This window comes from Thunnus albacares, chromosome 8, assembly GCF_914725855.1.
Source record: "Thunnus albacares chromosome 8, fThuAlb1.1, whole genome shotgun sequence".
Classification (NCBI taxonomy): Eukaryota; Metazoa; Chordata; class Actinopteri; order Scombriformes; family Scombridae; genus Thunnus; species Thunnus albacares.
In genome coordinates, this window is record NC_058113.1 from 18,271,450 (window position 1) to 18,296,442 (window position 24,993).

At 40.0% G+C, this 24,993-nt stretch overlaps 1 long non-coding RNA gene across 1 annotated transcript in view; it reads right to left on the reverse strand.

Annotated features, from left to right (window-relative positions):
- Window positions 1-5,578, reverse strand: part of LOC122987660 — a 28,492-nt gene extending 22,914 nt beyond the window's left edge. The window contains exons 1-2 of the long non-coding RNA XR_006404546.1: window positions 5,430-5,578; window positions 1,081-1,245 (exon numbers count right to left, since the gene is read on the reverse strand). This is a non-coding gene — a long non-coding RNA (uncharacterized LOC122987660). The remainder of the gene's footprint in view (window positions 1-1,080; window positions 1,246-5,429) is intronic.
- Window positions 5,579-24,993: the final 19,415 nt, after the last annotated feature.

Sequence of the window (24,993 nt, forward strand, 5' to 3'; positions counted from 1 at the left end):
GCTTAGCTTTACTCTGTGTCTGAGTGCTTCAGCACCGCTCTCTACGCTGAGAGTCATTATCGTTCTATGACACAGATGAATGGTACATTAGCATAAGGGAGGGCCTGACATGACACATGACAGACACAGCTAACTCTCTTTCGCTCTGTCACCTTTTTAGGGGCTTTCTCTCTTTCCTGCCTGCAGCGTGCGTTTGCTTTTTGTTTGTGTGTGCGGAGTACGCACGGGAGCGCGTGACTTCAACATCCACAGCGCAGTTCATCACATGAAAAGAGGACAGGCCATTGTAGTCAATCACGCTGCCTGAGCTAACCGTTGATACGGTATGTAGGCTGTGTATGTGTGTGTGTAGAAGAGAATAAAAGAGAATATAACAGCCCTGCAGAGCCTCACTACACAGTGAGTGTTAGATAAGAGCCTCTGTATGGACTTGTGGCCTTGTTTGGAGTGAGCCTCATTCTGGTGTGTTGTTTAATGAAGAGCCTCTCAGAAAATACACACATCCACACACACACACTCTCTCTCTACAAATGGTATCAATAGTTTTTAGCACATGGAAAATGAGTGCATGTTTTGTGGGTGAAAGCAGCATCCCAAGGTCTTCCATCCGTTGATTGTTCTGCATTCCTGTTAATAATTTCCAGAGTGTATATGTCTGTGACTATTCCTGGCATGTGATTAGGAGTTTTGTGTAGACAGGGCCGTGCGTAGGGGAAAGACTCTTACCCTGGCTAAGCTCTGGGTTTCTGGTTCACTCTCTGCAACTCTGCTGACAGAGTGGAAGTCACTCTTGGCTTCTTACTCGTCTTTGTTGACTCACCGGGCAGGCTGCATGTATGTCCACAAAAATAGCAGGGGGATCCTTTGTGCGTATGAGGTGTCCTTCTGATGCAGTGGCACAGTGCCACTTAAGCACCTTAGAGCTGGGAAACACTGGGTATTGCCCAGCCTATCCATCCACTAATAATTAGATCAGCCTGTGTCCGAGGAGGCCCGGGCCAGGCTGTCACTAACTAATGTTCTAATTGGATTAGTGAGTGTGGCTATGTGTGTGTGTATGTGAGGGTTTCCCCGGCTTACCGTGTCTCTGGTGTGTGCAGTAAAGCCGCTGGAGTAAGACGTGCATGCGACGTCACTCTTTAAGACAGTTGTGTCCTGTCGCTGTTGTGACCCGATGACTGGCTTTTTCCTGCTGCCACGGCAACCCCAAACAGAGATTCCATCAGCAACACAAGAGTGACGTCACTGAAGGAGAAGGGGAAAGACAGAGGGAGGAAAAGATTAATTTACCTGACAAGATCCAGCCGGGCAAGCTAACTCTGCTGCTGCATCAAGTCCGAGTCTTGACAGGTGGAGCTGGAGCCTGCTGTGTAGGACAGCCCTGAAATTTAACAAAAGCGTTCTCATTACCAGGATTACATAACTCAGATATATTCAACTTGGGATAAGAGAGCAGTATTGTGCAGGAAGACATGCAAGTACTGGCTGGAATCTCATAATTGCCTATAGGTGGAAATATGTAGGTCTATATGGCTATATAAGTGTATTAACCTTTACAATGCATCATATGGGATGGATGGTAGAAATAGGAGAGACTCCTATTCAACTTGCAAGTGTTGAATATGTCAGGCAACTCAAAACTGTTGAATGATTAAAATGTTGTTTTCTAGGGTTAAAAGTGCTGTGCATTGGTAATATAAAACTATATCCAATGAATTTGGGTTTAATTTCCTTGAACAACAGACTTTGGTTGATGTGAGGCACACATATTATTCCATATATTCCATATTATTAAGCACCATGTTAGAAATAGAGCTTTCAGAAAAGTCAAAGTTTCCCTGTTATAAAATAAGGAGAAGTCTTTGCACACCTGTAAACTGACAAGTGCATAGGAGAGAAAGTAATGGTACAAAACCAAAAACAGACTCCTGCACACACTTATAGTGAAATGCCTGATGAAGGTCACTTGATCAAAACTATTCAGTCTATTTAATAAATCTACCATATATGTTGACAGTGTATTTTTTGTTTTGTACAAAAGTTTCCTTGTTGTAATTATGACTAGGATGTTGAAGTGAATGCCATTTATTTTACAAGTCGGAAAACCAGTAATCGTAAACGACAACTCTGACATGACATGAATGTAGCCTTATTTAAATGGATGGTAAATGGACTGCATTTATATAGCACCTTTCTAGTCTTCGACCACTCAAAGCACTTTACATTACATGCCACATTCATCCATTCACACACACATTCATACTTTAGCATGCGGACTGGAGAAGGCAGGGATCAAACCACCGATCTTCTGATTAGTGGACGACCTGCTCTACCTCCTGAGCTACAGCTGCCCCTGTCCAGGATGAACCCCTTCGCTTCTCACCCAGTGCATGCTTGGACAGGCTCCATCCCCCTGCAACCCTTAACAGGATAAAGCAAACTTACATAACTTTTGCTTAACAGCAGCCGCTGTGGCCAAAAGTAACAATTAAGGGATTATGTTGAATGCTGAAACATAGTGTAACAGTGGCACAAGCAGAGAAAAGTCATAAATCAGTAAATTGACTCATTAGTGTCCATTATACACCAACATCTATTTAGAGTTTGATGACATTAGCTAAAATTAGCCATGAAAAACTACTACAAGCCAGGTGAGGCTAAAGTGGAAAACTCCACTTTATCAAGGGTGTGTTTTATTGCATATGAATTAACTTTTCATTTTTAAGTGGAATATTGTGTTTCTTTTTATCTATAACTTTCTGTATACTGTATAGTCTCATTTTAAGGGTTAAGAGATTGGATGTATTACATTAATTTAAGTCATCTCCCATTCTTAACCTCCTCTTTTGTTCAATATGTGTCACTAAAATAAAAAGGGGTTTCACAAGCGTGGATGTTGTAGATGCTTCTCAACCCAAAGAGGAACATTTAATCCTTCAATCATTGTGAGATGACATTAAATATCATCAACAAGGACAATACTAAAAGGATAAATTCCCAGTAAATCAAGCTTATGAAAGTGAGTTAATGTGTGGATTTTGTTTATAGTACCATTTAGAAAACGCATGATCCATCGTGGCTAATGTGAAAGGGCCCTCTGTGTCTATCCTTAAGATCTCTATAATGTACAAACGATGAACAAAACAACTGTGTGATTTATATGACAGCAACATTGTCCAGTTTTTATGGTGTTATTTACGTACGCTCTGACTCAAAGTCCCCCTCTGTCACCTGACCGATGCAATAAAGTCTGAATCTAGTTTGTTCCTGTGTTTGCATGTGTGGGTGAGTGAGTGGGGGCAGGGATGCTGAATGTGCCAATCCATAAGCCCCATCGACAGAAAAACTACTGTTCCTCAACCGGAAAGAGCACTGGAGGAGAAACACTCAAACTGGATGTCCTCAGAGCAGTTCAAACACACATACACATGCACACACACAAACAGACACTCACAGCAGGCAGGCGAAGATGTCAATACTGAATTTTGGCAAATGAAACATCTAACAGTGCACTGAGTGGAAGACGGAGCAAAAGAACTTCTAAAATTATAAAACTTCTTTGCATGATGTTTTCACTCATTTCTTCTAGCTGATTATTATCAAACATTATGACACACGATTGAGCTTTAACATCCAATAGTCAAAACTTAAGCTGAAAATGATCAAGATGAATGATATGAGGAAATACAACTGATAGCTGATCAAATGGAGCTGCAGATATTTCCCTCATTATCAAGCTTGGCAACTTGGCAAGTTGATTCAAGACCTGCGCTCTGCTCTGCAACCTACTTTGCACTGAGCGAAGAGCAAGTTTCTTATCATGAGGGCAAAATTCTCCAGCCAATAGAAAGTCAGGTGTAGTGTTGACCAATGAAATGATCACTGCCTCCTTATGGGTGGCGTTATTTTTTTTTCCCACCCACATTCTGTGAAGACCTGCCCTACTCTGCCTCTGATTGGCTAGTGCTCATTGCCTTCATTGGTTAGGATGGTTAGGTTTAGGCACGCGGAGTGAGAACTTTGTGGGTTTTTTCATTGCACATTAAAATCAATCAATCAAATCAATGTGTATCCATGATCCTATAGTTAAAACGATATAGTTTATCAATTCATTACCAGTTAATATAGCCTACACTTCCAAACCCTGTATAACCAAATGCATTATCACTTGGCAAAACTCTGGCAATGTAGCAATGTAGCTCTTGCCAATGTACTGGCAATGTAGCCATCAGCCAGTAAATAAATTTACAGTACACATGTAGACACGTCTTATTGTAATAGTTTAAGTGGCAAATGCTTTAACTTACCCATTTTCCAAAGCATCCTACTTGAAATCTCCTCAAAAAACACAGCTGGCACACAACCACACGCAACAAAGACGCAGTTGGTGTAGAAGGTAAAGAAAAAAACCCACTCCACCCTGCCTACATGACGCACCACGTCCGTGCCTGATGTATTTCCAGTTTAAGAATATCAGGGCCAGAGCCAATCAGAGGCAGAGTAGGGGTGGGTCTTCACAGAATGCGGGTGGGAAAAAAATAACGCACGTACAATACTTGAAAGCCAAGCCTATTATCAATGGATGTATTCTTAAGCCGCAAATATGACTTAACCAACTCAATTTGAAGGAAATAATAGCACCATTAAAATAAAAAACTTACTTGAGGTCCTTGACCTTGGCAATCCACTAGACTCCCGCTCCTGAATCATGAAGGTGATGTCATTTTCTCCTCTAGCACACCCATGGGAGGCCGGTGTGCTATACAGCTACTATTATATGTAGCTATTATAGTAAAAATAATGGGCACTGGTATATATATTAACTGTCCTTTTATTCCAGAAGTCGTAAAGAAAGCAAGGAAAGTACATTTAATAAAGCCCGAGAGGGCGAGAGGGGATGAACCCGGTGTAAGAGTAACCGCCCGTACGGGACTCCCTAAGAAGTAAAGCGATCGTGCCTGCAAGGAGGCAGGGATCATTTCATTGGTCAACACTACATTTGGCTTTCTATTGGTTGTGGAATTTTGACAGGGACAAAACATCCGAGAGCAGAGCAGAAATCTGAGAGCAGACGTTTCACGAGTGCATAGAAGCAGCCTGAGTGTGAGGAGAAGAGCTGAAGCTGGAGCAAGAAATCTGTGCAAGCAACAATATATCTGAGTGCAAACATACAGTTTGAGCAGAAGCAGAGCAAATCTAAGCGCAAGCAGAGGCTATTTGAGTGTGAGGGCAGGGGTTTGAGGGAAAGCATTACAAATCTGAACGTTAAATCAATAAATCATGCCCTCAAATTGAAAGACCACGCTCTTGAATAAAGAAAGGAAAAAAGCCCCATACTTCAGGCCAGTGCTGTACATAAAGCACCTTCAACCTCCTTAATAAACTTGTTATATCCAGTTTTATCCGGCAACCCCCTTGAGATAACATACCGTCCTCCAAGTTCATGGTCAAACTGCTTCTGGTTAAGTGTTTCATCGCTGGGTTTTCCTCCGTTCAGTGTGACGCCCTGGAAAGACTTCTCAATTCCTCTCTGGCTGCTCCTGCCAACCGCCCTCATGTATCGTTGTCGCCATCTTGACTCTTCTTTTGAAAAGCAAATTTGACATTTTTACTTTGCAGTTGCATAGGCCTACTTACCCAGCGAGCTTTTCGCTCAGTGCACTCGCTTGCACCAACAGTAAGATCTCCTGACTTTTTAAGAATAAATCTCAACTAATATGGAACGTGAAACTGCTTGAAAATTCGTCTGTAAATTAATACATATATTTTTTATTTTATTTTATGTTATTTTTGTTTCCATACCACGAGAGGTACCAGATCTGCACAAATAGGTAGTGGAATACATGCAGTCAAAAACCAAAAGGTCCCGGATCCTGTTCCGGGACATTCATTAACTGGTACCTTAAAATTACATTTTACGAACATACTAAATAAAAATGGAAGAGTGTATGTTCACAGTAAATGCATTGTGATTGAATGAGTCACAGAACAGTGTACAGAAAAGGATACCTGATATATCAATATTGAGAGCTTCATTGTGTGAGCACGCACATGTGTGTGTTTTTAAACGTTGCATGTAGCTTGTTCTCACAGATCTTTCATGGCATGCTAATTAAACATTCAGCTCCTCATCTGAAACGTCCATGAAGCCACATCCCACTGTGGGGAATTTAAACACAAGGCCAAGACTTTATACATGTTACATTTCATTAAAGTCACATTACAAAAGGATCAAGTCAAGGCCACCATGACCTCCACAACCTTTGACACAACCTGTGTCATTTTAAACCGCGACTGCACAAGCCCAACATATACACACATCAATCACACATCGTCTTCCACACAGAACACTACCACGCACGCCCATACACACATATGTAAGCACACAAACACACCGTGCTTGAGTGTATTTACAGTACATGGGTAATTAAGTACAGGACTGTACCTGTCCTCTGATATTCTCATCCAAAAAAAATACTTTCGATGTATTCATTATCCAAACTGTAAGTATGTGAACGTAAATGCCTTCCAGACACTGTCTGTGTGTCAGTCCTTACATACAAGCATGTGCTTGTATGTACAATTTATATTTGCAGGCCTCGAGGAGGTAATACAAAAACAAAAAAAAACTGCTCTGGTTGAGTGAAGCGACCAGCTGAAAAACTAACATGCAAATCATTGGATTCATATTACCTTATTCCAACAGTGTCTTAAGGCTGAATGATAAATTAAAGGATAAAAGTCTGCTTAAAACAGGAAAGAACTACTTTGTTTCATTTTCGATTTTCATCTGTGTTTATTTTGATAATTAGAAATGGGTGAAAATAAGATTATAAAAATGAATTTTGCAGCACAAATATTGTGGTTAAATGTTATTATTTAAATACATAGAGGGAATTGTGGCTAAGGACCTTTTTTACTAAAAACCGTGACAATCAGCATCTTATTTCTGCAGGAAACACACATGTATTTGGTGCTTGGGAACATAAAATCCTGGTGAAAATCAGTTTAAATATTTTTCAATTTTCTATGAAAGCCGGGACAAATTGAAGACACCTGGCCTTAAAAATTGCAACAGGCGAAAGTGTCTGCTTTAAAAGGTTTAAAACAACAGTACTCAATGCTTCAACTTTTGATTTGTGGTTGAGTAATGGAAGATTTGTCATTTAGGTGAATCTACCTGCTTCCTAACATCAAGTTATTTGCAAATTACTTGACAGCTGTCAGACTGCCTCAGTCATACTTAGAAAAATAAATATGTTCATTTTGGCGTGGGTTGGTTGACATCATTTGGAAAAAAAATAACTGTTTCTCTCCCTTGGAAACAGGATGTTTTTATCAATTATATCTGAAAGGAAGCCTGCTGAGACCCCTCAACACTCTGACCCACGTGCATATATACACACACACACACACACACGAGTACTCCCACAAAAAAGTACACATTCACTACTACCTCAAGTGCGCACAGCCTTTGCCATTGAGAAGGAAGCCTTAGCCAATCAGAAGAAGGAAGGCGATAGAGGAGGAAGTTAGTGTGGTCACACTGTATGTGTTCATCATCAGCGCTGACAGAAATAGCTCTGTCAGAGAGTAAACAACACATCCCATTCATAAAAAAAAAAAAAAAAATTAAAAAAAAAAAAAACAGCCAGCAACCGCCTACTCCCCTACAGTGCAACAAGAGGGGAAGCAAGAGATAAAGACAAGGAGGGAAACAGACAGACAGACAGACAGATACTGTACAGAGACACAAAGAGAGATGGAAATATAGACACAGACAAAAAGAAAGTGACAAAAGGGTAGTGTGAGATGTGGGGCCGCAGTTAGGGTGAGAAAGAAAGCCTGATGATGACATCACATCCTCGTCACTGTTGGTTCCAGTTCTTTGGTTTGGAAAACACCAGAAACCTACGTCACGTGGTGAGACACCACTTTCCAATTCTCACCCTGTCTCAGTAAGTCACGCACACTTTCGCACGCACACACATGCGCACACACACTTTAATGTATATACATATGTACTATCACAGATGTACATACATAGTAACCCTTTGTAACACAGCACTGTGTGCTTCCATGCACGTTAACTGGAGACACCAGCTGTTTCCCAGCCCACACACTGTGCCATTACACCAAACCACTTTCCACTTACACACACACTCAGACAGACACACAATCAAACGCGCGCACAACATGGTTACCACGCAATGCCAGATAAGGAAATTGTTAAGCGTTGTTAGGTTACATACGTGTATATGAGTGTGTGTGCATGTGTGTGTGTGTGTGTGTATGTGTGTGTGTGTGTGTGTGAGCGCACGCATGGCGTATCAGAAAGAGGAAGTGATGCAAGCTGCAGTGGAAGGTCTATTTTTAGAAAAGAGCGGAAGTGTCCATCTCACTTCTCTTTCCAGGATTAGCACATACACAAAATACAGACATGTGCACACATACACACGCACGCACACACAAAAGCAACCAGTGAAAGTGCATACTTCCTTGCCACAAACACCTACACAGTCTTCCAGCAGTGAACGGTGGTGGATCTGATGCTATGTGTACAAGTTTTAAATTAAAAAAAAAGACAATCGTCACCTGCACGTAATCATAACACTTAAGAGAACTGCAACCAACAAGCTTCCACTCATTTCCATTCAGAGACGTATGAAAACATCCACAGGTCACATAGTTTTAAAGTACACACTGTTCAAACCAACAACCAACCAATCAGCAACCAATCTAAGCCTACTTTCTAAAGTACACCACTAGGACAACTCAGGTGATAATGAAGCTGTGTCATTGCAATACTGATGTCATATGATTGTCATGGCACTGAGGAGAGAGTGGGTGTTTTCACTTCCATTTACATCACATGGTAACAGGATGAAACCAGCAAGTGAGACTCAAGTGGGCGACGTTGTCACTACCTTGATCACTGGACCACAAATCTGCTCACTGTGTGACCAAAGGATTCAGAGAAAAAAGATGGCAGATTGTCTGGGCCATCCCAGTCTTACAGTTTAAACCTCAATCCCCACAGGACTGTGAGAGTATCAGCAGAGTTGGCCTCGTTCTCATGCAACGTGATTAGAGATACGTAGGTGTTACCCAGTCTGTTCACTGTTCATTTTTCACTGACACTCAAAATTTAGGCTTGTGTTAGAAGAAAGGATACAGTTATACCAAATGACTTGTATGGTTTTAGGTCTTTATCTGCTGCATTAATGACATTTGCATGACATTTTTATATTATTGAAGGCCATTTTTCAAAGCATGCCATACATTTTTAGACCAATCAAATCAAATTGATTAAAATGAAATCCCTTGGAATAAAAATGTAAGGCTGACTGAACAAGCAGGTACAATTTTAAATGCTTTCTATACTGCATTCAAGGAGGCTCTGACACTCGGGATTTCACAGTTGGCTGCTGAGAAATACTATATTTATGAGAAATGTCTGAATGTTGTTGAAAAATCAAAACCAGAGGAATCAGGTATCAATAAGGAAACATGGCCGTCGTGTAAAACAGGATGTAACTGTGATACTGTACCTATTTACATTAAACAGGTTGTTTGGCTTCTCAACTTGGATGTTGGAGTTCCCCTGTAGCACTTGAATGCATCAACAAACAAGGACTTGGTTCCATTTCGGAGCCACATTACAATATGATGATGATGATGATGATGATACAGTGATTGGGCTGTGATAAAAAAGGTTAAATGTTCTCCATGATACATCACCTGTCTCAAGTTTCTATGAGGTGATTTTTGTTGCATTTTGATTATGAATGGAAACCAATGGCAGCTTGAAAGGTCGGAATAAATCCAAAGACATGGCAATAAAGGAGCATTCCACTTATTTTACATGTTAAATAAGTCAATTTTCTCTTCATGGGGAGTGTCCCAAGTATCAGCTTTTAATAGAAAACCTGCAAAACAAACAGGATAGATGTAAGTGTTTCCCAGCAATGGAGGGTATAATAAAGACATCCAGACTGTAGGATCCAGTGTTTTTGCCGCTTGACCTATACCGGTACAAGAGATTAAAAGTCAGGATGTCTCGGCCTCTGCTGCATCAATTTTGTCCATTCCCCCAACTTCATGAAGGTGCAACACTAAATCGCTAGAGTGGCTCTTAAATGGGACATATCATGCTTTTGTGAATTTCTGTCATTTATATACTGTTATGTCAGATGTTAAACATGGTCAAAGTTCCAAAACTTGAGGTCAACATATGTAAAATGCTCCCTTCAAGTCAAAAGCCAGCGCTTCAACCTGCTGCTACCTGCCTTTGTACACTCCACGGACTGTTGGCGTTGTCCACTCTAATATTTCAGATCAGATTCAGGCTCAAACATGTACACATGTATTTGAGTTTATATTTTGAGTAAAGAATGAGAAAAAAGCTACTCCTAAACAACTATTGTTTGTTTTCATAGTCTAATAGTCTAACAGGAGCTAAAACGGTCTGTTTCACACAGAGGCTGAATTGAGGGGCTTTAGAAAGGGCCAGTATAATACAAATAAGGAGTTTTGTTTAACTCTAAATCATGCAACGATATTCCAGTAGAGCACCAGAATAAAAATATAGACCTGGAAATGTGCACTATATGTGTCCACTTTAAATGGGCTAAAACATAAAAAACATCAAGTATGTCCTTCAAACATTACCAACCGGCAGCAGTAAGAAAGAGATAAAACTGAAATGTTTTCTGATGTTCTGGGCGAGCGACATCATAGCACAGGAGAGCGAGAGGGGATGTTGTTGATGCATTTTTTTTCATCCAACTCCATCCTTCCAATAACACACAAGTAAACACACATAAACACACACACACAGACTCACACACACACTTAGTGCAAGGGCCAATCCCCTCACCCCCCTGGGGTTTACCTCTGGGGGGGTTAATGGACGGACTCACTCACCCTGATACTTTCCTCCCCCTTTCAGCTCATCTTCCACTGCTCCTGCCCTCCCACTCCCCTCTTTTTCCCACTCCACCAGTGTTTTCCACCCCAATGGAAACAAGGAGGGGTGGGTGGCAGAGCGGGTGGCAGGGCCGCTCACTAGTGTCTACAGAGCATGCAGGAAAATGGGTCAGATACAGGAACGGATGAGAGGAGGGGGGCTTCTATCCCAAGCATTGAGCAGTGTACTGTATGTGCTGGGGGCAGGGCGTGTGTGTGTGTGTGTGCGCGTGTGTGTTTAGAGGTGAGTGGGGTGAGCCTCCAAGGCGGCATCACCTTCAGGCGCATGCTGCTAGTGCTTCTCTCTCAAAGACACACTTTGATGTTAACAGATTGAAACAGTCTGTTATCAGTTCTACCTTACATAAAATTAGCAAATGTAATTACATTTAATTCAATTTAATTTTTGAAAAATCAGCCAAACTATCCCCCTTTTTGGTATACATTTATATAAATGTACACCAAAGGTAAGGCTCTATAACTTAAAATATGAGCCAAAACAGTCATATTTTAGGGCCTCTCTTTTCTTACATCACTGAGCAACAACACACTAATTTTATCTCATAAACATGTTTTGTCGAATACGTCGTTGTGCAAGTGGGCGTCTTTGTTGTGTGTGTTTGTGTGTGTGTGTGTGTGTGTGTGTGTGCATGTGAACGCGTGTGCATGAGCGCATGTGTGAATGGTGTTGATGCGTAGGAGACAGTTACGTGTTTTGGCTTACAACATGGCTGTCGATGGCTTGAGTTGTCATGACGATTTTTAGTAGAACTTCACCATGGTGACTATGACTGGACACACACAAAAACAAGTGCACACTCAAACACATTTAAACCAGAGCAATGGAATATTTTTTAAATACAATGAATGAATGACACACTTTTGTCTTTTTTTTGTTTTTTGTTTTTTTACACAAATGCAATTCTGCCTGACCCAGTTTTATAGAGACGAAAACAGGCTTTTTGTCAAAAGAGCTCCTTCTATCACTCTGTCTACTACTGATAATTTAGTAAACCCAGATCAAAATCACATTTCATTTAAACATTTGGACATGAATTACTCTGACGTAGTTGTCTTCATGGATCCAGAGACCTGACACGGGACCAGAGTCAGGCCAGGTCCAAATTATATTCTCTAATCGAGAGGCTAATCGAATTGGGATGGGCATTGTACAATTGTATTGCTGTAGGTCTCTGTGTGTCAATATGTCTGGTACCTGAGTGGATCCAATTGGACTGGCTATTACTCTCGATCATGTGATCATAGGAGAGAGTGTGAACGGTGAAGTGCAAGGAAAATGACACGTATTGCTGCTCTTTTCGACTGTAGTAGCTCTTTAAGTGGTGGCAAATCATGCTGCTGCCAGTGTTTTCGATTGAGGTTTCTTGAAGTCTTCTGACATTGGGATGAGATCAAATCATCGTCAGATCCACTCGGACCGTGCCAGACTTTCCTCGGCTCCCTTTTGGATGAAGTCTCTTTTTCTTTTCTAATCAATTGTCAGGTTACAGTCCAAACACTCTACTCTGATGTTCTGTTATCCTGATAGTGATACAAACAGGATAATTCCAGTTTATAACTTATTTTTGTAGTTCACATCAGTAGGCCATGACTTCATCATTGGTATTAATAAGATTATACTCACGAAGTTTATTAAAAGATGCTGCACAGGGGGGAAAAAAATGAGCAGTCAGATGATTATTCATGGTTACACAAAACCCAACATCAGCAAAACGTATTTGTAGGATAAAATGAAGAAGAACAGGAAAATGATTACTCATCCTGTCTTTTGTGAAAATCTGTCATAGTTAAGTTTCAATAATGATTTATTGAAATTGAAATGATTAACACAATTATTTATTATTATCACTCACTTTCTGTTTTTATGTCAGGATAAAGACATTTTTTGCAACCAGTCTGATTGTCTAACCAAAAGACTTTGTTGTAGTGCTGAGTTCCCAGATCTCAGCAATTACTTTGGGAAGTACAATGTTATCATAACCAAAGAAACATTGGACAAAACAACAAAAATATGACCCTTGTAATCAAGTGGACTTATCCTTTTAAACATTATCTTTAAACGTAGCATGGTGGGTTAAACTTACAGTCTGGTGTTCTGATCTTTCATCTTTGCAGCTCCAGATGTCACTGGGTTAAACTTTAAAGCACAATGTTTACATTTTATCACATACGTGCCCACATGAGGTCAACTGAGTTTTCTGTAGCAGTGTAACTTGCCTCCACGACAAGAGCGTAGCACATTTTTACACAGCGGGGACAAGAAAGACGCAACTGTTCTACTGCGGGGTGAGAGGTCGCAGATCTGTTGACCATTTCATCCGTGACCACGACTCTCTGTGGCACAGAGAGCAACAAGATCCCACATAGTATCTCCCACATAGACAGGACGTACTCAGACGTCAGCCAATCACACACAACAAAGCTCTGACATCATGGCTGACATGACAGCTAAGCAGGAACAGCTGTCTAGTAAGTTACAGGCCATACCACAGGAGAGTGACGCAACAGTATCTGTGTGTGTGTGTGTGTGTGTGTGTGAGCGTAGGAGTATGTGTGTGTGTTGGCGTGCATGTAGTGTATGAGAGACTAGGTCAGCACTGCGTCTGCATAGGATAGACAGCACTGGTGTGGTCAGTGTGGGAGAGATGAGTCACAAGGTCAAACTGGAGTTAAATTCCAGTGAAGGGGGGGGGGGAAGAGGAAGCGAGAAGAAAAGAGAAAAGTAAGAGAAGGTGAGAGCAAATAAGTCACAAGTCAGACAGAGAGGAGGAAAACGCAGACTTGACAGACAGACAGTCAGACAGAAACAATTTACGTTTTAGTGATATGGTAACAAATCCTCATAACCTAGAAATCAGATTTTCCAATCACAATTAATGGGAATCTGATTCTCATAAATGAGACTTTGATTCTCATTAACCATGCGACAAGTTTAAGTCCGCACAAATGGACGTGTGTTTCCGTGCTTTTCTGTGCTACGTGTTCATGTTGCGTACAGATAGTCGTGTGTGAATGGTCCGCTCCGCTGGGGAAAAGAGGGAATCCTGCCCAGACATTCCATGGCACAGATTCCCAAAGAGTTTCCACTACAAGTAAGACAAACACACTCACACACACATGCAGCCTCTCAAGATGAATTCCTGTCTAATGTACGATGGGAAACAGAAGAAAAAAAAACAGAGGACAAGGACTTAAGAGAGGCACAGACAGGCAGCACAGACACTCTGACAGTGTATAGTATATTAATGTCACAAAGAGTCACAGGTAGGCACTCAATTGGGGAGGCTTTTACACCAAACAAGCCTGCACCCAGCATGCAAATTCCTACCAAGACACAGCTCCAAATGGGGCTTCCCATAATGCAAAGTAAGGGCAGTCCCTCCGATACAGAAGAAAAACTTGCTTCTGCACACTGATATACACTGTATTATATGAATATATTAACACCTTTTGTTGTGAGTTTCAAGGTCATCACACTTCATCAAACACAAGAAAGAGAATTGAAAATAGCCCACTAAATATTTTGTTTACCCCCTAGCAGAGTAAACTCCTTTGACATTAAGTGGGTGTTGTGCAATGCAGATAATGTACATCGACAAAGTAAAAGAGGAAGTCAAAATACATGCAGATACATATACATATACATGGTACTGTATGCTGTACATAGGGGGTGGGCACAATAATATAAATCAAATAATATAAAAAAGTAAAGATCTCCTCCAGACATGGTTTAAAATGTATATAAAATACTCTTAGTGTCTAATATATGTCCTCCACAAAAGTTTTTTATTTTCTCATTAAAATCCTTAAAAAAAAAAAACATCTGCTCTTTCTCCCTCACTAAAAATTCTAGATTCAATGAATATGCAAATATTTGTAATTTCAGAAATTTAACTGCTGATGCCTCCTACCTCATTGAAAAGTCTGTTCTCCATGTTTGTGCACCGGAGGCTTCAAGTTTCCACATCACACTAAGTTGAATACTGGACCATGATTGGCTTCAAACTAGTTGTGATGTCACAAATCATGCTCGTAGGTATACGCCTTATTTGGTGAGGACAGAAAAACTTTCCTCCTTCAGGAGATTAATGTGAAATCAGCCTTCTAGTGTCTGCACAAGCTCAAATATGCAAATGAAGGAACAAGAAGAAAAACACATTTTTCAGTGGAAGGGGACTTTAACATCTGAAGTTCCAACACCTAAGTCATGCTGTTGATAACAGAAACAACTCCACGATGGTGAGATGTGGTTGAAAGTTCCTGAAAAGATTAGTAAGTGGTCTTACAGTAGATTATTAGAAGATTATTTAGTCACAACTTTGCTTTTTAGCCTTCACAAAGTGGGAATTTATTGCAGGGATTGTTTATTGGATTAGTTTAACAATTCTTGATAATCAAATTTAAAATGTGCAAATACTGCAGTGTAAAGTGTTCTCCAGTCTTTATGCTAAGCTAAGCTAACGATCTTCATACTTCATACACCATACATGAGAGTGGTATCGAAGCGAATTAGCGTTTTCCCCGAAATGTTGCACTTTTCCTTTAGGTTTGACCTCTTTGTTTTGGCTAGTTGCACAATAGGAAACAACATGTTGATGCAGCAACAGTTGAAAAACTGTTAGAAACAAGAAAGAAAATGAACTGTGACAGTGACATGACATAAGCCCGTCACATTAAGTCCAATCCTGCAGCCAAGTGAAAACAGAAGAGGTCTGGTTTATATAAGATGGAAGTAAGCGCAACTTTTCCTTCTCATTCTGCCACTGTCTTTCTGGCAGTGCCACAATTCAGCAGTTTCTCTTCTCCATCCAACCATCAGAGTCTTCAAACAACCCTCCCACTCCCCCATTCATCCATTCATCCATCCTCTCCACCACTGTCCCCACTGAGCAGAGTGGGGCAGTGGAGCATTTCCACAGCTGTGGCCAGGAGAGCTTCCAAGGCGTCACGGACACACACATACACACAATCACACAATTGCAGTTCAACAAGCTTTCCAGATACACACACAGAAACTTAAAGTGCCAGGAATTATATAAGTCCCAGGCACACCTTATATAAAGACCAGATATGTTAATGGAGAAAAGGAATATCTTGACTATGGAAACGGCATCTTTGACACACTGTATGCCTGCATACAAGCACACACACACACAATGAAGGCTACTGGTCATGGTCATTGTTGAGGTAATGGCTACTGCTTACGCCACTGTGGTTACTTCATGTAGTCCATTTCTATTCCTGTCTGCTTTGAATATGATGACTCTTTCTGTGTTTCCTGGGAATGTGTATGCATACGTGTGTGTGTGTGTGTGTGTTCTCCCAATGCTCCTACCTACGTGTCTTGTCTATCCATTAATGCTGATAAGTGGCCAATTATAGCAACAGTCTTTCAGGAGCACTTCAAAAATAACACGCACACAGTGACAGATATAGACCTCTGCTTTGCATGTTGCAGTCATTTCGGATGTTCACTGGATGTTAAACTCTGTAATTTGAATGAGAGTGCCACTAATGATGGATGGTGAGATAAAACACTTTCTCTTATGTCTATTAAATCATGTGCTGCCAGGCTATTTGAAATCATTTGTGCGGTAAAAGAAGGAGAAAAGTATGCAACTGAAGGAATGTCATTACAGCTTAGTGCGAGTTGGGAATGAAGATAAAAGACTGTGCATGTACACAGATGTACACTATGAATACTTGTGTTCATATGTGTTTGTGGAAATGTGTGTGTGTGTGTGTGTGTGTGTGTGTGTGTGTGTGTGTGCTCCCCTTCCCCTGCTTGCTGTGGAAAGCGAACCTGAGCAGTGTTATGTAGCTCTGTTTCCACAGTGGAAGCCTGTTCCTGGATAGGAGCTCCAGTGGAAGTTCCCCCTCATGGAGCGAAGGAACACAAGGAGGGAAAGAAGACAGTGAAAAAGGAAAGAGAGAGCAGAGGAAGGAGTGAGTGGGGAGTTTAAAGAGAGGGCAATGGAGAGAAAAGAGCGTACCCACGGAGACAGCAAGGGAGGAAAAAGAGTTAGAGAGGAGGAAAGTAGAGCACAGACAGTGATGGTTGAAGGTGTTTGGGTGGAGGAGGGGGATATTGAAATTGGCTGAGTGGGTGAGTCCAAGGTCATGACCTGCCATTGACCTGAGTCTAGTCTGGCAGCTGTCTGGAAGATTATAAGAGCAACCTATGTGTAATGTTTTCAGACAAAATATGTATATGAGCAAATATAAAAAGTGAGTTAAAGGTACCCTGTGGAGTTTTTAACCACTAGAGGTGCTACAGAGCAACATTTTGATAAGCAGGTCCATGTTTTGCTTGTATCTATTGCTCTACTGGCATGCACAAAAGGTCGCAGGTGGTCGCATACACATTCCTGTTGACTGCAGAGGGCGAAAATGTCAATGTGTAGTGCATGCAAACCATACCACAAGACAATGAACTGATGAAATGTGATCCTGAGAAGGGCAGTATCAACTCTAAAATGTTACAGGGTGTTCAGGGGTAATAGATCTGTTAGTTTTTGGGCTTATCAGACACCAAAACACTGCCCATCAGTTTGTAATACTAGACAGACAATAATAATAATAAAGTAATAAAGACAGAATTTTACAATTCTGGAAAGTTATCACGGTGGCAAAAACTTTATCTTTTGTTGTTACGATGATGAAGTAAACAAGTGAAACAATGTTTAGCATTCATGTTATAAAGTGAGCAAAGAGGAATGTGAATTTGCACGTATTGGACAGTGAAGCGTCTTGACATCCCACTGCGTTCCAACAAACAGCTGAGCCAAGATCAACTTTTTTACTGGATGACTCTGAGGTTTTTTTTGAAGGCGCTTTCTCCATTGGCTCCCTACTACGTTAACAAAGTGGCCTGGTTCAAATCAATAAGGGGGCTGTGTGCAGAAACATAAGCCTGAAAGCAATGCTGAGTCGGATGTAAAGTGCTAAGAAACAGCAATGAGACAACAAATGGCAGAAAGAAGAAGAATGCTAGCCAATGTCAACAATACAGGTTTCAGAAAGAAAAAGCATGCAAAAAAAATTGGCTTGTTTCATGTTTTATAAGGAAGAAAATGCATTCACAAAGTTTTTATACCTCAAAGGTACACTCAAACTGCTTTATATGTGTGATTAATGTTTTGTATTACTTTGTGCTTTTGGTGTGTTGTTTTTTTAAATTTTTTATGTTCTTTTTAACTTATTTAAAGTGTTTGTTCCTTGAAAAGTGCTCTATAAATAAAATGTATTATTTTTATTATTGTTATTGTTATTATTAATAATATTATCATTAAAGTATAGCAAACTCAACTAGAGTACCTTTAAGTAGGAGATAATACAACACAAGACGAGCTGTGCAGTTAATAAAAAATACAGCGTGACAAAGAGTAGATTATTTTTCATAACAATGGGTTGAAATAAATTATCCAGCAAACAACACAGCCAGCAATCAAAATGTACTATAAATATATTATAGTATAGTTATTATATTTGGTATATTATATCATATTCTGGGGCAATATGTTTTCTCAATAGAAACATTGGTGCTATATTGACAAACTTGGAATAAATTTACTTTATTATTCCAGTATGTGATAACAGCCTTCAAGCTATGCAGATTAAAGTGATGACAGCTACTGTGTACAGTTCAGATTAACTAACACTCTCTCTGTGGTATAATCTAAAACAGTATGAACTTTATTCCATTGATGCAAAAGTATCTGTGCTTTTCTAATAAAGCCAGTTATTAAATGAGCGTTTCAAAGCAGGACAGCAGCTGGACAGGCTGAGGCTCGAATGAAGTTATTTATCTCACAAGCATACAACTTTCTAAACATTACACAACATGACTGACCAAACATTTATACATCAGAACACTCTTTCTAACAGTTATGTAGGTGAATCACATCCGGTGAGTAAGCAGATTATTCAACTGAGAGGGAGAGGAAGAGTGCCATCTTCCTCATCATGGTGACAGAGCTAAAGCTGCTCTGATGGTCACTCCTACCATCACCAGAGGATCAATAACTCACAATCAAAATCATAGATATTTCACAGACACACATGGATGCACTGGTGAGCTGCAAGGTACAGCTCACATTGGCATTACTCTTAGCCTGTTGCTGTAATAGCCCTTAAAAGGACAGTTTGTTTTTGGGAGGAATTTGGTTCAAAACTGGCAGAGGTCTTTTTTTTGTTTCTGCAAGCAATCTAAAAATGGTAAGCTAAATTTTGTCTATGTAATCAGCAGCAGTTCTACTCAAATTGTCAGAAATACAATTTAAAGCATTTCCAAAAACTGATGGCAAAAAAAAGATGCTTCTTTCACTATTAACAAAGATATGAGATTATCTTAAAGAGACAGGAGCTAAAATGGCCTGTTTCACACAGAGGCTGAACTGAGGGTCAGTATAAGATAAATAAGGAGCTTTTTGAACTGTAAATTATGCAAAAATATTCAGTTTGAGCCCTGAAATAGAAATATAAACCTAGAAAATGTGCATGATATGTCTCCTTTAAATGTCTAGTTTGCAGCTTGTAAATAAATGTGCACAGTCATAGTGTTTCCACATAATAGAGTAGATACTGAATGTAAGTGTGAAAAAGTTATAAAAATTGTTAATTTTGGGAGGAAAAGAAAAAAAGCACCCTGGATTTTATCTACCAAAACTTAATTGAACTAAAAACACCACTTTTGATCATATATGAGTCATCAGACAAACAGCTGTGATGACAAAAGGAAGGGATATACAGTATCACCTTGCCCTGGAGGACCCAGGAGGGCCAAAACATTGCCTGTTTAGAGAAGGTACAGTACTGTACATAATGCAATACCTTCAGGGAGGCATCTGATCAATCCCAAATTTATTCTGCAGCATGACAATGACCCTAAACATACAGCCAGTCATAAAAAACTCTTCATCGACAAGAAGAGAAAGGATTCCTGCAACAGATGGTATGGCCCCCACAGAGCCCTGATCTCAACATCATGGAGTCAGTCTGAGATTACGTAAAGAGACAGAAGCAACTGGGACACCTAAATCCACAGAGGAGCTTTGGCAAGTTCTCCATGATGCAGCAACTACTTACCTGCCAAGTACCTTGCAAAACTGAAAGTGTACCGAGGAGAACTGCTGCTGTTTTAAAGGCAAAGCATCGTCGCACCAAATAGTGATTTAATTTAGGTTTCTTCTGTTTATTGAACTTTGTATGAAGTTAATTGATTAATAAAAACTATTCATGGCATTATTTTTGAAAGCATCCTCACTTTACTTTTAATGCCTTAAACCTTTGCACAGTACTGTATTTCTCTACCTTAGAGAGAAACTGCAACTTATCTGATAGATATTTGAGGTTATTTGCCCTTTTTTAAATTTCTAATACAGGAAACCCCCTATCTGGTCTGTCTAGAGCTCAGTGAGGGCAAATTGCAGCAGAGCATTATGTAAGTATCACCACCTTGAATAGAGAGAACAGGACCTTGGAGGTCCTTGGCAGAACCCTGAGCCTCAATAACCTCTAGTCTGATTTTCTGTTATGTGGTCATTTCAGTGTGTGTGGGTGAGGATGCAAGGAGTGGAAAATCACTGTGTATATATTATGTAATATAATTTCACTACGTTGTCATTGCACAGGTGGGTGGCAATTAATATCCTCTTAAAATGAATAAATTACATCTTACATCAGCAACAAATTATGACAACATATTTGGGCACTGCACTCCCACACAACAAGTCAGCACTTCCAGTCATGGGGAGCGGCATGCGTAAATACTTGTTCTGCAGGTATGCAGCTGGCCCAGAATCAGGAGGAAAGTCCTGATGCTCCTCTCTCACCAGAGGAAATAATTATTTTGGCATTGGCTCCTTTTGACATTTTTGGGAGTGCCTCTCACTGCGTAGTGAGGGCTTCTGGGAAGATCACAATGGCATTTTCGGGTGCTTTGGGATAATGCGTAGATATAAAAGATATGGTATGATACATTTCCATGATGAATAGATAAAATTCCCGTACCCAGGTAACTGTCAGGAACCAGGTTTCTGTTGTGAGAAGGAGATGATCATTAAATGTCAGAGTTGAGCTGAAGTGATTCACATGAGGTGAACCTTTAAAAAGAAAAGGTCAAGACCGTAGGGAAGCCAACTTAAGCAACAGAATGAATCCTCTGCTGTTGTGCACAAACAAGACACGTGGCATCATGATGACTTTCAGTTTTCGCAAAAGAAACGTGAGAGTGACAGATAACCAAAAAGAGAACAAGTAATAAAATTTAAGCTTGTAGCTTATTTTAAGCTTATAAGAAGAGTCTTGTATACTGATGTTGATAATGAGGAGGCTGGCAGGGATGATGCTTTGTTTTTCATTATATGTCCCCTTTTCTCTTGTTTGTTTGATGTTTATGATTACATTTATTCTATTTTATTTACTGATTTATTCATTTTATTTGCAGGACTTTATATTACCGTCTAGGCATCCCTCCTCCCTTGCACATATTCTTTTGGTTTTATTATTGTATGTCTTTTATTGTGATTTTTTTAATTGTGCAAACAAATAAACACTTACCTCAGCTTGAACAGGCAATCTCATAAAAGTCATACTTCTCTTGCCTTTCAAAACATTCATATTGAAGCCATGAAAACCATTGGCAATTATTGAGTGTGTCTGCATACTGAGCACACATGCATTATTTGCCCCTGGTCAAGCACATTGCCTCAGGTCATTGTATACTGTACACAAATAGACATATGCAAAACAAATTTCAAAGTTGGTGAACCGCCTGGAACAGAGGCGGTTTGAAAGAGGAGTGAAAGAGATGATCTATGTCAAAGTAGAGAAACCATCTCTTATCCCCCACCTACAATTCTGTCCTTTCATCCCTTCCCAGGAGACTTAACAACCATTCACATCTGGCTTCATGTGACAATTTTGTGACTGTCCTCAGGCGACTCCAACGCCAGGAGCAAGTGGTACCAATGACCTTTGATAATGACCCCACAGAGGTGAAATACCTGGAACTCCCCACCAGTCAGTTAGAACTGATGAAGCCCCATGGATGAGAGGTGAAATGTCTTCAAGTATCTACAACGAAGTCCAGCTGCTCTCAATTCAACCCTCCTTGGATAACCATGACCTGGATGGCTGAGAATCTTCATAGACGATGAAACATACATATTAAGTATTAAGTTATTTTATTGGGTACCATTAAGAATAGACAATAGACTGTCCGAGGATGTGCAATTTTTTTTGTGGGTTTAATTTTAACAGTAATCATCTCACGGAAATTTTGTGTCAAACAGGAGGGATACTAACAAATGTCCATTCATAAGCTCCATGAAAAGTTTGACTTTCTGTTCTCCTTTTTTACACCCACTGCAACCTCATTTAGACAAAATTAGGTTTCACTGGAACATCATGGTGTGAGGAGTTCTCAGGATTTGATTTATATGAACCAAAATAGGCAGGTATGAAGACTCCCTACAAATCTTAAATCATCTACAAAGCAGAAAATGTTCATTTAATTTTATTACTTAGATGTCCCTTTTTGAGAAAAAATGCATTTAACAATAACAGCTAGAGAAAAAAAATCAACCTTTAAACCCAAAGGCCAATTTTGTGAGTCAACCATACTTGAAAGATCACAAAGCCTTGTGTGCTAAAAGTTAAAACTGATACAACATCAATAAACAATTTTAATCCCATCCACCCCCATCACACAAATATCAAAGTATAGTGACAAATGATCACACCTGATGAGTCAACTTACAAAAATAATACACTATATATTACGTGCATGCAAGCACCAGCGAAGAAACACACACATGTGCGCACAACATCCCCAGGCGCAGACATGATAAGACAAGTTCCTCCCTAAAAGCTGACATTTGCTGTTCTCATTCTCTAAGCTAAGCCGCCCATACCTGACATTTATAACGTATAAACTTATTATGTCCCAATAACAATAGGCACCCGACACAAGCATTTCATTCACTGTGAGGAAGAAAGTGAATGGAAGCTTGGCTGCTAATATTTGTTAATGCTTGGAAAACCCTGCATAAACCTTGAAATACAAATACTTGCCTGGATAAAACTAAATACTTGTTTAAATGTCTCATTTTCTGAGCAGCAAAGTCAATAAGTGATAAGATTTTCAACAGGCACCAGCTGACAATTCATATATGCATATGTTGATGTTACACACCGAAAAGTTGGAGGGAATTCGTGCCTTTACTATAAACTTGGTATAATAATTCCAAAGGTTTGTTTTTATTATTACTATTTGGGGTCATTTCACTGAGAGCAATGATCTTTTTCGGGAACGCCCAAACCTTTGTCACACAATTACACACATTCACACCTGGAAACTGCTCCGTCTAATCTGTTGCCTGCTGAGCAGCTCTACTGGAGCAGTTGGGGATTAAGAGCCTTGCTCAAGGGTACCTCAGCAGTGTTAATAAAGAATAGGGAAGTGCAGATTTCTCCTGCAGATCAGTTAGTTTTATTTTCTCAATAATTAAAAAGCAACTAGCTTTCTAGACTAACTCATGTGAAACAAAGAATGTTATTATTATTATTATTATTATTATTGGTAGTATTTGTATCAGTATTAAATATTCATGTAAAATATCAAACATAAATGTAATTTTAATGTATTATACCAGAAAAAGCTTAAAAAATTTTTTAATCAGATTGTAATTCAAATATATACACAATAGGCCTTTTTTTCCACTACTACAACAAGTTGAAATGTCTGCTGTGACAACATTAAACAAACAGGAAAGGACACAATACAAAATCATACACAACAGGACATGACATATGTCAGCAACAATATGATTATAAAATAGTAATAGTAGTAACGGTAGCAGTAGTAGTATAAAATTAATAGTTGTTAAGAAGGATCCTCTAGCAGTCACACTTCACTGCCCAGAAAGAAAAACGTATCAGCGTGTTTAGGTCTCTGCTAGTGTGATTATACAATAAGTACTGTATATAGAGTATGATATGTGTGTCTGCGTCAGTGAGAACAGAGAGTAAGAGTAGGTAAGATGTGTGATGTCTCAGCGGATATGAGCTGAAGCTGCTGTCCACTATAAGTTGACTTGAGACAAGAAAACACATCAGATACTTCATAAAGTATCAAAAGTGTCAGTGGAGGGGATAGCCCAAACAAGGAAACTTTCCACCCCAGCCCACGAGTGTGACTCAATACAGAAATGCAACCACTTGTTTATTTCTTTGAATCTGTGTGTGTTTCTCTATGTACATGCCCATGTGGTCAGCGTGCATGTGTGTATGTGTGTGTGTGTGTGTGTGTGTGTGTGTGTGTGTGACCTGGGATGACATTACTCTCAGCCAATTAGACCCCAAACGCTGAGTAAAAATGACAGAATAAACACACACGTTCTGCTCAGATGTTGAATATCTGAAGGGTGACAAAGACACTGACTCAGCTACTGAAATGTCATCACTCCTTTATATGAAATAAGCCTGAGCTACAATTACAAGTTGTCAGGCAGATACCTGGACTGAAATTGTGGGAGTGGAATGAGCGGAGGTGAAACTAATTGAGGTGTGCAGGGCAATCAGCCAGAGTGTCTCCCCAAAGTAGACGTGAACAACTAAAGGGCAACTGTTTCCCACACAAGCACAAATACACAAATGCACATACACGTATTTGAATGCAGCTGAAATCCCACCGTATCATTCTAACGCCACTTGCTGCCACTGCACACTGTGTGTTTTCAAGTGGACATTTATTCTCAGCTGTGAGGAGATACTGACTGTTGTCTGATATCTTGATCTAAACGCGCTCAGAGGGAGAGTCCTGCGACGTTTCGACTCGAGTGATGAAACCACATCACACACTCTTGACATAGACACAGACACATACACATGCACTAATACATGTTCCTGTTTCTGAAATCTCCTAGAAAATGGCCTTTAAACAACTGCCCACACCATGGTGACTCATACACCCACTGCTCACATATTTCCACACACTAACTT